Source organism: Coregonus clupeaformis, chromosome 34 (genome assembly GCF_020615455.1).
Source record: "Coregonus clupeaformis isolate EN_2021a chromosome 34, ASM2061545v1, whole genome shotgun sequence".
Lineage (NCBI taxonomy): Eukaryota > Metazoa > Chordata > Actinopteri > Salmoniformes > Salmonidae > Coregonus > Coregonus clupeaformis.
The window spans coordinates 20021522-20038287 of NC_059225.1; positions in this window are offsets into that span (position 1 = coordinate 20021522).

Below are 16766 nucleotides of genomic sequence, written 5' to 3' on the forward strand. Positions count from 1 at the left end.
AAAATTGAAATGCTCCAGGCATTTATATATAAACCCCAGTCGAACTTTATCAAATGCCTTTTCGAAGTCTGCTATGAATAGCAGGCCTGGTTTCCCATATTTTCCATAGTGTTCTAATGTTTCCAATACTTGCCTTATATTATCTCCAATGTATCTTCCATGTAAAAAACCTGTCTGATTAGAATGAATAATATCCGGCAATACCTTTTTTAATTCTATGCGCTATACATTTTGCTAGGATTTTTGCATCACAACACTGAAGTGTAAGGGGCCTCCAATTTTGTAAATGGACTGGATCTTTATATTTTCCACTTGTATCCTGTTTCAGTAATAATGAGATCAGTCCTTCTTCGTGAGTGTCAGATAATCTACCATTTACATAGGAGTGGTTAAAACATGCTAATAACGGTCCTCTTAGTATATCAAAAAAGGTTTGGTATACCTCGACTGGTATGCCATCCAACCCTGGAGTTTTCCCAGACTTAAAGTCTTTAATTGCATCCAGAAGTTCCTCCTCTGTAATTTCACCTTCACATGAGTCTTTCTGTGTGGCTGTTAATTTGACATTATCAATAGAAAAAAAATCTCTACAATTAGCTTCAGTTAGAGGAGATGGAGGCGACTGAAAAGAAAACATATGCTTAAAGTACTTTGTTTCTTCCTTCAAAATGTAATTTGGTGAATCATGGGTGACTCCGTCAATTGTAACCAGTTTCATTAAGTTCTTTTTGGTAGCATTCCTATGTTGAAGATTAAAAAATAATTTTGTGCATTTTTCCCCATATTCCATCCAGTTTGCTTTATTTTTATAATATGTTACACTTGATCTTTCTTGAATAAGTTTCTCCATTTCTTTTTGTTTTTCCTCTAATTTATTCTGAGCCTCTATGTTACAGTTTTTATTGCCATCTATCTGTTCTGTTAGACTTTCTATTTCCTTTCTTAGTATAAACTCTTTTGACCTAAATTGCTTTTGTTTTCGAGATGAGTACTGCATGGCCTCTAAAGGCACATTTAAAGGTGTCCCATACAATAAGGGGATTCGCTGTACCTATGTTATGTTGGAAAAAATCAGTTATAAATTCCTTTGTTCTAATTATAAATAAATTATCATCCAATAGGCTTTGATTAAATTTCCAATATCCTCGCCCACGTGGAAATTCAGTAAGAGTAATGTATATGCCTATTATATGATGGTCTGACCGCATTCTGTCCCCTATCAACACTTTTTTTTTACTTTTGGTGCCAACGAGAATGAGATAAGAAAGAAGTCAAGACGACTAGCTTGATTCAGTCTCCGCCATGTATATCTCACTAGATCAGTATATTTAAGCCTCCATATATCTACTAGTTCTAATGTATCCATGACATTCACAATTTCCTTAAGAGCATGTGGGTGATTGTTTGTGGTGTGATTTCCTTTACGGTCCATTGAGCTATTTAAAACAGTATTATAATCCCCCACCATAATAATATTGTCTTGAGTGTTAACATTGCCAAAGCAAGTGAAGTAGATAGTAAACAAAAGTGAAATAAACAATAAATATTAACAGTAAACATTACACTCAGAAGTTTCAAAAGAATAAAGACATTTCAAATGTCATATTATGTATATATACAGTGTTGTAACAATGTGCAAAGAGTTAAAGTACAAAAGGGAAAATTAATAAACATAAATATGGGTTATATTTACAATGGTGTTTGTTCTTCACTGGTTGCCCTTTTCTTGTGGCAACAGGTCACACATCTTGCAGCTGTTATGGCACACTGTGGTTTTCACCCAGTAGATAAGGGAGTTTATCAAAATTGGGTTTGTTTTCGAATTCTTTGTGGATCGCTGTAATCTGAGGGAAATATGTGTCTCTAATATGGTCATACATTTGGCAGGAGGTTAGGAAGTGCAGCTCAGTTTCCACCTCATTTTGTTGGCAGTGTGCACATAGCCTGTCTTCTCTTGAGAGCCAGGTCTGCCTACGGCGGCCTTTCTCAATAGCAAGGCTATGCTCACTGAATCTGTACATAGTCAAAGCTTTCCTTAAGTTTGGGTCAGTCACAGTGGTCAGGTATTCTGCCACTGTGTACTCTCTGTTTAGGGCCAAATAGCATTCTAGTTTGCTCTGTTTTTTTGTTTGTTCTTTCCAATGTGTCAAGTAATTCTCTTTTTGTTTTCTCATGATTTGGTTGGGTCTAAATGTGTTGTTGTTGTTGTTGTTGTTGTTGTCCTGGGGCTGTGTGGGGTCTGTTTGTGTTTGTGAACAGAGCCCCAGGACCAGCTTACTTAGGGGACTCTTCTCCAAGTTCATCTCTCTGTAGGTGATGGCTTTGTTATGGAAGGTTTGGGAATCGCTTCCTTTTAAGTGGTTATAGAATTTAACGGCTCTTTTCTGGATTTTGATAATTAGCGGGTATTGGCCTAATTCTGCTCTGCATGCATTATATGGTGTTTTACGTTGTACACAGAGGATATTTTTGCAGAAGTCTGCATGCAGTCTCAATTTGGTGTTTGTCCCATTTTGTGAATTCTTGGTTGGTGAGCGGACCCCAGACCTCACAACCATTTTAGCCAGATCCTAATTGGTATGTCGAATTTTATGTTCCTTTTGATGGCATAGAAGGCCCTTCTTGCCTTGTCTCTCAGATCGTTCACAGCTTTGTGAAAGTTACCTGTGGCGCTGATGTTTAGGCCGAGGTATGTATCGTTTTTTGTGTGCTCTAGATGGAATTTGTATTTGTGGTCCTGGCAACTGGACCTTTTTTGGAACACCATTATTTTTGTCTTACTAAGATTTACTGTCAGGGCCCAGGTCTGACAGAATCTGTGCAGAAGATCTAGGTGCTGCTGTAGGCCCTCCTTGGTTGGTGACAGAAGCACCAGATCATCAGCAAACAGAAGACATTTGACTTCAGATTCTAGTAGGGTGAGGCCGGGTGCTGCAGACTGTTCTAGTGCCCTCGCCAATTCGTTGATAAATGTGTTGAAGAGGGTGGGGCTTAAACTGCATCCCTGTCTCACCCCACGGCCCTGTGGAAAGAAATGTGTGTGTTTGGATTTTGTGTGTACATGGATTTTATAATGTCGTATGTTTTTCCCCCAACCCCACTTTCCATCAATTTGTATAGCAGACCCTCATGCCAAATTGAGTCAAAAGCTTTTTTGAAATCAACAAAGCATGAGCTTTGCCTTTGTTTTGGTTTGTTTGTTTGTCAATTAGGGTGTGCAGGGTGAATACGTGGTCTGTCGTACGGTAATTTGGTAAAAAGCCAATTTGACATTTGCTCAGTACATTGTTTTCACTGAGGAAATGAACTAGTCTGCTGTTAATGATAATGCAGAGGATTTTCCCAAGGTTGCTGTTGACGCATATCCCACGGTAGTTATTGGGGTCAAATTTGTCTCCACTTTTGTGGATTGGGGTGATCAGTCCTTGGTTCCAAATATTGGGGAAGATGCCAGAGCTAAGGATGATGTTAAAGAGTTTAAGTATAGCTAATTGAAATTTGTGGTCTGTATATTTTATCATTTCATTGAGGATATCATCAACACCACAGGACTTTTTGGGTTGGAGGGTTTGTATTTTGTCCTGTAGTTCATTCAATGTAATTGGAGACTCCAGTGGGTTCTGGTAGTCTTTAATAGTTGATTCTAAGATATGCATTTGATCATGTATATTTTTTTGCTGTTTGTTCTCTGTTATAGGGCCAAAAAGATTGGAGAAGTGGTTTACCCATACATCTCCATTTTGGATAGATAGCTCTTCGTGTTGTTGTTTGTTTAGTGTTTTCTAATTTTCCCAGAAGTGGTTAGAGTCTATGGATTCTTCAATTACATTGAGCTGATTTCTGACATGCTGTTCCTTCTTTTTCCGTAGTGTATTTCTGTATTGTTTTAGTGATTCACCATAGTGAAGGCGTAGGCTCAGGTTTTCTGGGTCTCTATGTTTTTGGTTGGATAGGTTTCTCAATTTCTTTCTTAGGTTTTTGCATTCTTCATCAAACCATTTATCACTGTTGTTACTTTTCTTTGGTTTTCTGTTAGAGATTTTTAGATTTGATAGGGAAGCTGAGAGGTCAAATATACTGTTTAGGTTTTCTACTGCCAAGTTTACACCTTCACTATTACAGTGGAACGTTTTGTCCAGGAAGTTGTCTAGAATGGATTGAATTTGTTGTTGCCTAATTGGTTTCAACACTACTTTCATTCCATCTATAGCATTTCATAATATTATTCAGTTCCTTTGGCTTTGATGCCTCATGATTGAATATTGCTCTGTTCAAGTAGACTGTGATTTTGCTGTGGTGTGATAGGGGTGTCAGTGGGCTGACTGTGAACGCTCTGAGAGACTCTGGGTTGAGGTCAGTGATAAAGTAGTCTACAGTACTACTGCCAAGAGATGAGCTATAGGTGTACCTACCATAGGAGTCCCCTTGAAGCCTACCATTGACTATGTACATACCCAGTGTGCGACAGAGCTGCAGGAGTCGTGACCCGTTTTTGTTGGTTATGTTGTCGTAGTTGTGCCTAGGGGGGCATATGGGGGAGGGAATGCTGTCACCTCCAGGTAGGTGTTTGTTCCCCTGTGTGCTGAGGGTGTCAGGTTCTTGTCCAGTTCTGGCATTTAGGTCGCCACAGACTAGTACATGTCCCTGGGTCTGGAAATGATTGATTTCCCCCTCCAGGATGGAGAAGCTGTCTTCATTAAAGTATGGGGATTCTAGTGGGGGGATATACAGTGGGGGAAAAAAGTATTTAGTCAGCCACCAATTGTGCAAGTTCTCCCACTTAAAAAGATGAGAGAGGCCTGTAATTTTCATCATAGGTACACGCCAACTATGACAGACAAAATGAGAAAAAAAATCCAGCTTTCCAACAGACACTGGGAGACAAATTCACCTTTCTGCAGGACAATTACCTAAAACTCAAGGCCAAATATACACTGGAGTTGCTTATCAAGACAACATTGTATGTTCCTGAGTGGCCTAGTTAGTTTTGACTTAAATCGGCTTGAAAATGTATGGCAAGACTGTAAAATGGCTGTCTAGCAATGATCAACAACCAATTTGACAGATTTGGAAGAATTAACAAATAAATAATGGGCGAATATTGTACAATCCAGGTGTGCAAAATTCATAGAAACTTACCCAGAAAGACTCACAGCTGTAATCGCTGCCAAAGGTGATACTAACATGTAATGACTCAGGGGGTTGAATACTTATCTAATCAAGGTATATTAGTGTTATTTTTCATTAACTTTTTACAAATATTAGGAAAATAAATCCACTTTAACATTACATTATTTTGTTTAGATTGTTGACAGAAAATGACAATTAAATATGGAATATTTAAATATTCACACAACAAAATATGGAAAACGTCAAGGGGTGTGAATACTTTCTGAAAGCACTGTACAGTGGGGAAAAAAAGTATTTAGTCAGCCACCAATTGTGCAAGTTCTCCCACTTAAAAAGATGACAGACAACTATGACAGACAAAATGAGAAAAAAAAATCCAGAAAATCACAGTGATGTTTTGGGGCTGTCACTGGGCAACACGGACTTTCAACTCCCTCCAAAGATTTTCTATGGGGTTAAGATCTGGAGACTGGCTAGGCCACTCCAGGACCTTGAAATGCTTCTTACGAAGCCACTCCTTCGTTGCCCGGGCGGTGTGTTTGGGATCGTTGTCATGCTGAAAGACCCAGCCACGTTTCATCTTCAATGCCCTTGCTGATGGAAGGAGGTTTTCACTCAAAATCTCACGATACATGGCCCCATTCATTCTTTCCTTTACACGGATCAGTCGTCCTGGTCCCTTTGCAGAAAAACAGCCCCAAAGCATGATGTTTCCACCCCCATGCTTCACAGTAGGTATGGTGTTCTTTGGATGCAACTCATCATTCTTTGTCCTCCAAACACGACGAGTTGAGTTTTTACCAAAAAGTTATATTTTGGTTTCATCTGACCATATGACATTCTCCCAATCCTCTTCTGGATCATCCAAATGCACTCTAGCAAACTTCAGACGGGCCTGGACATGTACTGGCTTAAGCAGGGGGACACGTCTTGCACTGCAGGATTTGAGTCCCTGGCGGCGTAGTGTGTTACTGATGGTAGGCTTTGTTACTTTGGTCCCAGCTCTCTGCAGGTCATTCACTAGGTCCCCCCCGTGTGGTTCTGGGATTTTTGCTCACCGTTCTTGTGATCATTTTGACCCCACGGGGTGAGATCTTGCGTGGAGCCCCAGATCGAGGGAGATTATCAGTGGTCTTGTATGTCATCCATTTCCTAATAATTGCTCCCACAGTTGATTTCTTCAAACCAAGCTGCTTACCTATTGCAGATTCAGTCTTCCCAGCCTGGTGCAGGTCTACAATTTTGTTTCTGGTGTCCTTTGACAGCTCTTTGGTCTTGGCCATAGTGGAGTTTGGAGTGTGACTGTTTGAGGTTGTGGACAGGTGTCTTTTATACTGATAACAAGTTCAAACAGGTGCCATTAATACAGGTAACGAGTGGAGGACAGAGGAGCCTCTTAAAGAAGAAGTTACAAATCCTACAATGTGATTTTCTGGAGAAAAAAAATCTCAATTTGTCTGTCATAGTTGACGTGTACCTATGATGAAAATTACAGGCCTCTCTCATCTTTTTAAGTGGGAGAACTTGCACAATTGGTGGCTGACTAAATACTTTTTTCCCCCACTGTAGGTAGCACAAAGGAGGACATTTTTCTCTGTTGAGATAATTTCCTTTTGAATTTCTAACCAAATGTAAAATGTTCCTGTTTTGATTAATTTAATAGAGTGAGTTAGGTCTGCTCTATACCAAATTAGCATACCCCCTGAGTCCCTTCCCTGTTTCACACCTGGTAGTTTGGTGGATGGGACTACCAGCTCTCTGTAACCTAGAGGGCAACCAGTGGGTCCGTCTCCTCTATACCATGTTTCTTGTAGGATGATAATGTCTGTATTTCCGATTTCTTTGGTGAAGTCCAGATTCCTGCTCTTTAGGCCAAAGGCAGATGACCTCAGGCCTTGGATATTCCAGGATGAAATAGTGAAGGCTTTGTGTTCCATAAAGTGTCTAATGTTGTTGGTTGTGTGGTTTGGCCTCAGGCCAGTAATTGTGAGCAGAGCCTGCTGAGCATCTGGTACATGCCATTGGCTTGGGCTAGTGTAAGAGTGGGTGTTGGGCCTGTTTGCCTGCTCACGGCCTGGGCGTATGTGTGACTTTCATGTTGAGGCCCTCTTTGTGGGAGTGGGGGGCTTGGGGTGGTTAGGAGGGGCATAGGTCTGATCTGAGGGGGCCTAAATGGGGTGTGGGCATGGTTGACTTGGGGGGGAGTTAATTGGTGGGGGTGGGGGTGTAGATGTGGTTGATGGTGCTGTGGTCTGGATGTAGGTCCTCTCTGCGGGGGTCCTCTATGTGTAGGTCCTGGGGGGGGGTCCCACAGGTCTGGGAGAGTGTCTCGCTGGTCTGGACGGGGTGTCTGTTGATCTGTTGCTCCTGTGTGAGGTGTTGGGTCTGCGGTTGAGGGCGATATCCTTTAGGGTCCGGGCGAAGGTGGGCACTGCTGCCTTGTATAGGTGGACCTGGTCATAAAGGCTGTTCACGTCCAGGGTGGAGTGGTGGGCCAGGTAGACATTTGGTTTTGATGCACAGTCACAGGAAATACTTGCATTTACCCACTGTATGGTAGCAGGGTGGAAGTCTTTTTGTGGTAACAGGGTTGAGATAACCACTTGTGCGTTGGGGAAAGTAGAAGAAGCTTTTTCTATCACTCCCTTGAGTGCTGTGGCCACCCTTTCCTGCTGTGTTCTCAGGTCGTTTGTGCCTGTGTGTATTATTATGTGGCTGGGTGATCCTAGGTCTAGGGCGCGCTGGGTGTTTGGACATCAGAGTTTAGACACTGTGTGTTTTGGAAAAAGTTTATTTTCTTGTATGTATTTCCCGTTTGAGTCCATAAGGAGTACAATCTGTGGCTTGTGTATGTCCTCAGTGGGTGTGGGGGGGTCGTCATGAGGGCTATCATGGTGTCTGACTGGGGGGTTGCTCAGAGGGGTTGGGATCCTCTGGGCTTGGGGTTCTTCATTTGTTTGTCTGGGTGTGATGTCGAGGCTATGGTCAGGGTCTAGGGTGTACTGTTCTGCTGCGGTGTCGAGACTTTGGCCAGGATCTGAGGTGGGCTGTTCTGCTGGCTTCTCTGCGGGGGTGGCCAGCTCTCTAATGGGTTGTTCTCTGTCACCCGTCATCGTTCTCACCTTCTCCTCCAGCACTCTGATCCTCTCCTCTAGTGCTCTGTTCTTCTCCTGCTCCTGCTCTTTCTCCTGTTGATGTTGTCTCACCACAGTCCAGAGTGCAGACATGTCTCTCTCTACCTCCAGCTCTCCAGGTCTAGTTAAGGGGGTGTTGTTGTGCTGGACTGTTGTCTGGGTCTGTGCTGACTGGAGTGTAATCACCTGCTGTTCCAGCTCCACCTGCCTTACCTCCAGCTGGGTGAATGTATCCTTCATTTCAATGAGGGAGTAGTACTCTGTGCTGGGAAGTTGACTTTCTGCTTGGGGTTGCTCTGTGGGGTTATTTAATGAAGAGGTCTGGTCTGACCCGCTCGGGGTAGGGGTATCTTTCTCAAGGGAGAGCTTCTCCTGCTGAGCTATTTCTTTGATTAGGTGAAAGTCCAGCTGGAACTGTTTGGTGTTGCCTTGAACCAAAACGGTTCCAGATTTATAGAGATTAATATTAGACGACTCAGAGTCCTCGTTGTCCAGTATCCTGAGTTTCCACCCATCGCTAACACCTCCCCTCTTAACAGAGGGGTAGTGTGCTAGTATAGCACTGTGCCATGCCAGGGGATGGTCTGTGTGGAAGATAAGGTTGCTTATGTTCCCATTTTTACACAAATCAGCAAAAAGTGTCTCAAAATAAGTTTCAATTTGTACTCTTTTCGTGTCTTGTCGTTTTTTACATTCAGAGGGTACTGTATTTTAATGACCTCTGAACAGCAGGGGGGTGCTTCTAAGGCCTCTCCATTTGGTTGGGGTAGACTGTACGACTCTCCTGCCATTGTTGGGCTCAAGGGCTTTGACACCTCTCACTTCACACGTCAGTGCTAATTGAAATTGTATCTCTTTGTACTAGCAAGTTTAAGCTTGGTAGCCTTAGCATTCAGTCCTTTTAAAATAAAATATATCATTGTAATGTATTTTTCTTCTTGGTTTTTGAAAGTGAAAAATAGCTTCATACTAAAAATTACTCACTCAGTTCCAGGTTGGATGGTGTTTTCAGGTTTCTGTTTGTTTGCCAGAGCATTTGCTGTATAGTTTGAGAATAGTAATCCTTGGTAGTAGAAAGCCTTCCAGGTAATTCCGTCCAAAATCAGGTTGTAGGTTTGGAGTTTTGGTTTGGAATGAAGGTTATGTTGTGGAGGGTAGCATCCTGTATATGTCCCTGGCAAAAAATCCTACTTTATCTAACTCTAAATCTATATTTTTTGTTAAAAATGCAGGAGCAATGTTTTTGAGCTCTCTCTCTCTCTGTCACTCTCTCTCTCTCTCTCTCTCTCTCTCTGTCTCTCTCACATACATACACACACATGCACGCGCGCACACACACACACATTCAGATGTTGACAATATTAGAAAAGAAAACTGGGAACTGGCAATATCTGTAGTTCCCAATTCCTAAGAGTAGGCCTATCAGATGTTTTTTTTTTTTTATCATATACTGAACAAAAATATAAACGCAACAAGTAAAGTGTTGGTCCCATGTTTCATGAGCTGAAAGAAAAGATCCCAGAAATTTTCCATACGCACAAAAAGCTCTCAAATGTTGTGCACAAATTTGCTTTCATCCCTGTTAGTGAGCATTTCTCCTTTTTCCAAGATAATCCATCCACCTGACAGGTGTGGTTTATCAAGAAGCTGATTAAAAGGCATGATCATTACACAGGTGCACCTTGTGCTGGGGACAATAAAAGGCCACTCTAAAATGTGCAGTTTTGTCACACAACACAATGCCACAGATGTTTCAAGGTTGGAAGGAGTTTGCAATTGTCATGCTGACTGCAGGAATGTCCACCAGAGCTGTTGCCAGAAAAGTGAACTTTAATTTCTCTACCATAAGCTGCCTCCAACGTCATTTTAGAGAATTTGGCAGTATGTCCAACCGCCTCACAACCGCAGACCAGGTGTAAACATGCCAGCCCAGGACCTCCATATCCCGCTTCTTCACCTGCGGGATCGTTTGAGACCAGTCACCCTGACAGCTGATGAAACTGTCTGTAATAAAGCCCGTTTGTTGGGGAAAACTCAGTCTGATTGGCTGGGCCTGGCTCCCCAGTCGTTGGGACTGGCTCCCAAGTGGGTGGGCTTCCCATATAATTTATTTCAATTTACTGATTTACTGATGAACTGTAACTCAGTAAAATCGTATATATTGAATTATGTTAGGCCTAAGAAGATCAATTATTAGGCTAAAAAATTATAAGAATAGCGTAATTTTATTACATTTAATACAATTAAAATAGGGCTACATCTTGCACTACAATAGCCTAATTACACAGGCGAGCCAGTGCACGAGCAGTGACCAACCATTGAACCATTGTGCCCTGTGCTCAAACGTCATGCCCTACGTGCGCCCACTGCGCCCGCCGTGCCTCAAGAAAGGTCCGGATGCATCTATAGACGCGAATCGCGACGCAAATCACAGACGACAGTCGACTGCCCCATGTCGCTGTGTGATTGACCGTGCAAAGCAGCTTCTGTTTGGAAGTCCTCAGCACACACAGGTAAGATTTTAATGAGATTTCAAGCTTCGATTTCGGTGTGTGTTACCGGTTTAAATGGTGCCGCTTTCGCTGTGCCTCACAGGCTGTCAAGCTACAGATTTTAGAGAAGTCTTTGTCAATAGCTCAACGACATTTTCTGCTGTTTTGATTTAGCCCGGTTGGAACCCGTCACCTTGTGCAAATGCAACATCGACATACATTTGATTACAATGTTGCCAAACAGCCGATGTTTGCTATTACAGGATTGAAACATTGTAACAACAAATTGTACTCACTTTCGTGTTCTTTAATGCACATTCGTTCGAAATGAATTAACACAGTCTAGATAAATATCATAATGACCATGCAATGATTCCCCAAAGCCTTATAACTAATACTGAGAATGAATGGTTTACAGTCAGACATGACTGGACTGACTACATGTAGGCCTATTACATCTTGGAGCATCCTTCTTCAGTCTGGAGTACACCACTACAGGTCTGTCATCATATGCAAATTAATTGTATGAGAGAGAGGAAGGCTATTTTAGGAAGGCTGTTGCCCCTAATGCTACAGGGACATGCTCTGGCTTCTTGCAAATGGCATGTTCCATGGTAATGACTACACATTTGTCAATCAGTAAACAGGGAAAACACACACACAGAGAGAGAGAGAGCTCATAATGTATGCTGATCTTAGCTCCTCTGGTGTATTGTTGTGTGTAAATTATGTAAAACATGAATATTTCAGAGGGCATATTTCCAGGTACATCCCAGTCCCACCACTAAAACCAGTCCTGTAGCCTACACGCCACATTGAACTCTCACAGCAAAGAAAGATACTGTACTTCACGCCACAAATCATAGCATAAAGTGTGTTCGCCACACCAGCGATGATGAGTATTGGCAATACCAGCTAGCCCAGTTACAGTAATAGGTACTGTATGTCAGTCGTCCTTCTCAGTCCCACTCCAATTCCTGATTTGGTACTTCTGTACATCTGACACAAATATATAAAACCAGGATCACATGGACATTTAGACATATCAATGAGATGTTGTCTTTATACCGTAAACACTCAAATATATACTTTACACAAATACTCTGTTAATTTGAGAAATAACTGTTTATTTCCCCTGCAAGTTAACCTTATTGTTGATGTAACAACCAATCCAAAGGAACCCCAGTGTATGACCAGTATGGGGTGACTGGGGTCCTCATTAGTAGTGAGTGTTTACTAGTCCAACAGCTGTTTACCATCGCTGCCACGGTGACACCATTTTGAGCGTTACAGCTGAGTGTCAAGCAGCTGAGACGATGATAGGGGCCTAAAATAGCGCCCGGCGGTCATCGTTATGCACTGCATTCTGGGTATAACCTCTCTCTAATAGGGTGTTATCATGTCAGCGGAAGGGCTTAACCTCAATCTCCACTTTCCTTGTGGTTACTGTATATGAAATCATGTTGTTTAAGGATTTGGATTTCGTCCAATGCATGCTAACACTAAACAATAGTGTTTCCTTCATTGGGCGAAGAATTGTAGAATATTGAGAATAAAGGTGGTTTTGAATTCAGAGGTGTAAAACTGTTCATAAGGGAAGTAATGTCAGTGATGGCGACGTCACTGACTGAGTGTGTGTTTGTAGGGCAAGGGCAAAATTGTGGTGTAGATATTGATTAAAAAAAAACGCATTTCCTGCAATTCATGGCTTTCTTGAGGGGTATTTAGAAAACACAATATAGAGGATGATGCCTCCTAAGGAGGATGAGCTGGCCAAACAGCGGTCTACTCGCATGAATATTTTTAATGACCGGTATACGCCCACACCATTCTGTTGTTGGGGTACGCCCACACCATTCCAACACAGAACATCTGCTTTTTAACATACTTAATTACCATTTTTTGGAAGGATAACTATGTCACTCATATTGTAATTCATTATAGGTCAAATTTATAGAAATCTGTAAACACTGGACAGTTACTTTAAAGCTAATTTCCTGCAATTCTACTCATTTTGCCATTGCTTATGACGTGTTCATATCCTATCTGGGCACAGCTCAAAAAAACGAAACTTTTTATTTGTATTTTTTATAATTTGTTATGTCCCCCCAACCCCCGTGGCTATTTCGCTAATGTTGTAGGGACTGTGTTCTCTGGGTGCTAACCAGCAAGGCTTTCCTTCTGGCTCCCCTCAGTAGATGGCTGGTTTATGGCACAGGGTAATCCCCCCACCCCCCTGGGAGACTGCATGTGTGTTTTACATTGTGTGTTGTGTGTTCCCCTGTATCCCAGGCCCTGCTATGTTGAGGTGTATCAGCTATGACTGATGTGGAGGCGACATATGAAGACTTCATCGCTTCACAGCGGACCGGCCGACGGAACGCCGTTCACGACATCCCACAATCCCCTGAGGCACAGGGACCCAGCGACCTATCACACGACCTGGCTCAGCTCAACATCAACAAATCCGGTGAGAGCATTAGACACACACGCTGTTTCGAGATTTGCCTAGCATAATTCACCTGTTGGTCAGTATCTGATGAATGAGCCAACTTGTTTAAACTTGAGCCAAAATCAAGACTTGACAGGACCTGTGTTTTATAGATTGGGCTACATTAGCTCTTCATCTCTTTCTGTAGCAGTGCAATGTGTTGTTTTACATGACATACTGTATGTATGGGAGAAAGTGTGACAATGCCAAGTTGGACAATGCAGGAAGTTGAAACGGCCAGATGAGCCATGTGTTTCCCTTGATAACTCATAGGGAGAATCTCAATTGCATACTCCTCACCCCTCTCTCCTCATCTCCTTTTCAAAACCCATTGGATGAGAAAGCCAGAGGTCCCTCCCCTCTGACCTTCTCCTCCAGTGGGTTTTGAGAAGGAGGCAAGGAGAGAGGACGCAAGGAGTATGCAATTGAGATTCTCCAATAGTGTTGTCCTGCTGTCCATATTTACATGGTGACATCATAGTCAATATGTCTTGAAGTCGCTTTAGCGGATGACTCAACTCAAACACCCTTCTTCTGCTCTCTCTCTCTCTCTCTCTCACTGATGTAATGATGTCATTTAGAGTAATTATTAATGCATGAATTGCCTACCACTCTCTCACTCTCTCTCTCTCTCTCTCTCTCTCTCTCTCTCTCTCTCTCTCAGATGAGGGAGAGGATGCTGAAAAGAGCCAGGCCCCGTCAGAGTCGTCATCCCAACCAGAAGAGGGGGGTAAAGAGTAGGAGAGCTAGCAGACGATCAGTGGTCATCAGTGGACCAAAACTGCTGCTCTTTTTCCAAACTTCTAATCTGTGAACTGATCTTTGAACCTACTATCATTCAGTAGTCCCTCCCCAACCTCTCTCAAAACTCTGCCCTGAGCCAATAACATGAGTTGTTGGGGCTACCTAGGCAGCCACAGCCCTCTGTGCTGGTCCGCGTCCCAACATTCTTAAAAAGCTTCCTTTCCTTACCTACTTTCCTTCTAAACCACTGAAGCTGAAATGAAACGAGACCCCAGTTCCGATTCTCCCCTTTCTCCTTGAGGTGTGTACACTTCAGGGGGAACAGGAAGGAATGGAATTAATGGGAAGGAACGGAATTGGAGTAATATGGTGCGGCAGATGAAAGCAAAATGGTGGAATCTTACCCATTGACTTTTCGGTGGTCCTTACTAAAGGAAAGGAAACAAGGAAAGGAAGGCATTTAAAGTGATTGGGATGTGGCCAAATACTTTTTCAATAGATGAAGTGGAACTTACCTAACCAGCCTTGGGGATTCTCTATGGTTACCACTCTTAAAACAGAACTGCCCCCCACGGAACAATGAACAGTGATTGGACACTGACTCCTGCTCGTTCCTCTCTGCCCTGATGCCATTGGCCCAGGCCCCCTATCAATCATGTGGACATCCTTACAGTAACAACAACCCCCTTTCACTCTCTAAATGATTGAACCTTCAGTTAACCAGGAGATCTCCTGAGGTTGAGAACCTCTTTTACCAGAGACTTGACAAGGCAAGGCACTGGGGTTGGAAACTAAAACCTCATATACATTGACATGATGTGATAATTGGACACACTAACACACTAAAAGATGGCTGTTAATTTCGCTGCACGGTTTTGCTTGTCTCCAACAGGTTTGTTATGTAAGCGTACACTGCTAGCTGATGTCCCCTCCATAGCGTGTGGCTGATCAGTGTGCGTACTGTCCCATGGTTGTGTCCTAATGTCTCACTCACTGTACCAGGAATTGAGCTGTGTCTTACTCTTTTTGTGTCTGTATTCCATCAAACAATTTATTAATCCAAACTGAAAGGCTACAATTTGCGTAAGGGATTATTTAATCATCCTTTACAGAAATGGTAGCCTATGAGTTTGGATTAATAACTTGTTACCTGGGAAGAACATTCGTTTTGAAGGTGAGACTGACATGTTTGCTCAACTCCATTGTTGATTTGTTTGTTTGGATGTACAAATAAAGATAATTCATCATTGATAGGTGAGTTTATTGCCTGTGGCTCCCTCTTGTGGTCAACATGGTATTGTGGTCTACTTTGTCTTTATGGCATTGCAGTTCAGTCTTGGTGACAGCCAGCTCCACTCTCTGTTCCACCACCATGTCTCTCAGCTCCTTCAGCTCAGTCCAGATTTTAAGGGTCATCTGTTTAGCTTCAGTCCTTTGGCTGAACTCTTCAACACCAGTAGAGCTACATGACCCCTGGTTACAACTGGTTTGATAAGACCTAGAAATGTGCTGTTAGCTCAACCTTAATCAGAATGCAGCAGAATGGTGAGCTATATCACCCCCATTATCATTAGAAATATGAATGTTGGCTCGCCCATACCTTTGATATATTAATGTAGGACCAGCCCACTATTATGAGGGCTCTCCTGGCTTGCCCCGGGTGATCAATTTGTAACAACACTTGACAGTGCATAATATAATGACGAAGGTCATTCACACATCATAAAGAAACAAACACCAACGATGATGTCTAGTGACAACAGTTCTACCCACTGCATTACCCTTATCCGGTTATTTGACTGTAGAATATTGTTGATGGTAAAATACTAATGATACAAAAGAGAGTCGTCTGGCTTTTATAATACCTATTTATTGGTTAGAGAGGAACATTGGGGGCTTTAACCCCAGAACTGTTCACATCAGCAAATTGAGTTCATTTTAGCATGGTGCTCCCCTCACATGGGGAAGAGCAGGAAGCCACTGAAGGTGTTTTGGTCATATGCCTCAACAAAGAGCTGACACCCTTCGGTGAGATGCATGTAGACCACACCCCCTACCTCCAGCTCTAGAATCAATGTATTAGATATATAATTATGACCCCTACTCAGGTTTTCAAGACCTTGCATAATTCGTACACAAATACACACACGGTTGTTGATTTGACGTTACTTAAGGCAGTGAACCTGAAGTAGTAGACTCCTCTCACTGGTGCTGTGAAGATACCTGCATCAGAGGAGAAGAGATCAATCAGCACTGTCTGTTTCTAGTCAACTCTGCAACAATAATATTAATTGTACTATTTGCACAGTTTCTGTGAACACAAAGTGTTTGTCATACATGTACCAGATGTTTTAACTACAATTATTGCAACTTCAACAAATGTAATACCTGTAGCTGGATTGTAGGCTGTGCTGATGTCGGTGTTATAGACCAGGGTAGTTTCAGTATTAAAGGGACCCACATATCCTCCATTCATCAAAGCAGTATAGAAGGCCACATTTGGTCTGTCTGTGAGCACAGGAGATCGAATACACTGCATGATGATTGTAGCATTAGTAATTTTGAAAGATGAACATTCCAGCCTGATATTTATTTCAAAGAAGTAGATAATATATTGACTGTTCATACACTGACTATTCCAGAAGACAACATTAAAGTAATGTATCTCTAGTAATGAATGCTTCTGTACTTTTAAATTAGAGTATGAAGCAGGACTGACAGGGCAGCGATCCATGTTTTCTGGACCGTTACTTTGCTAAACTTGAAAGAGTCATT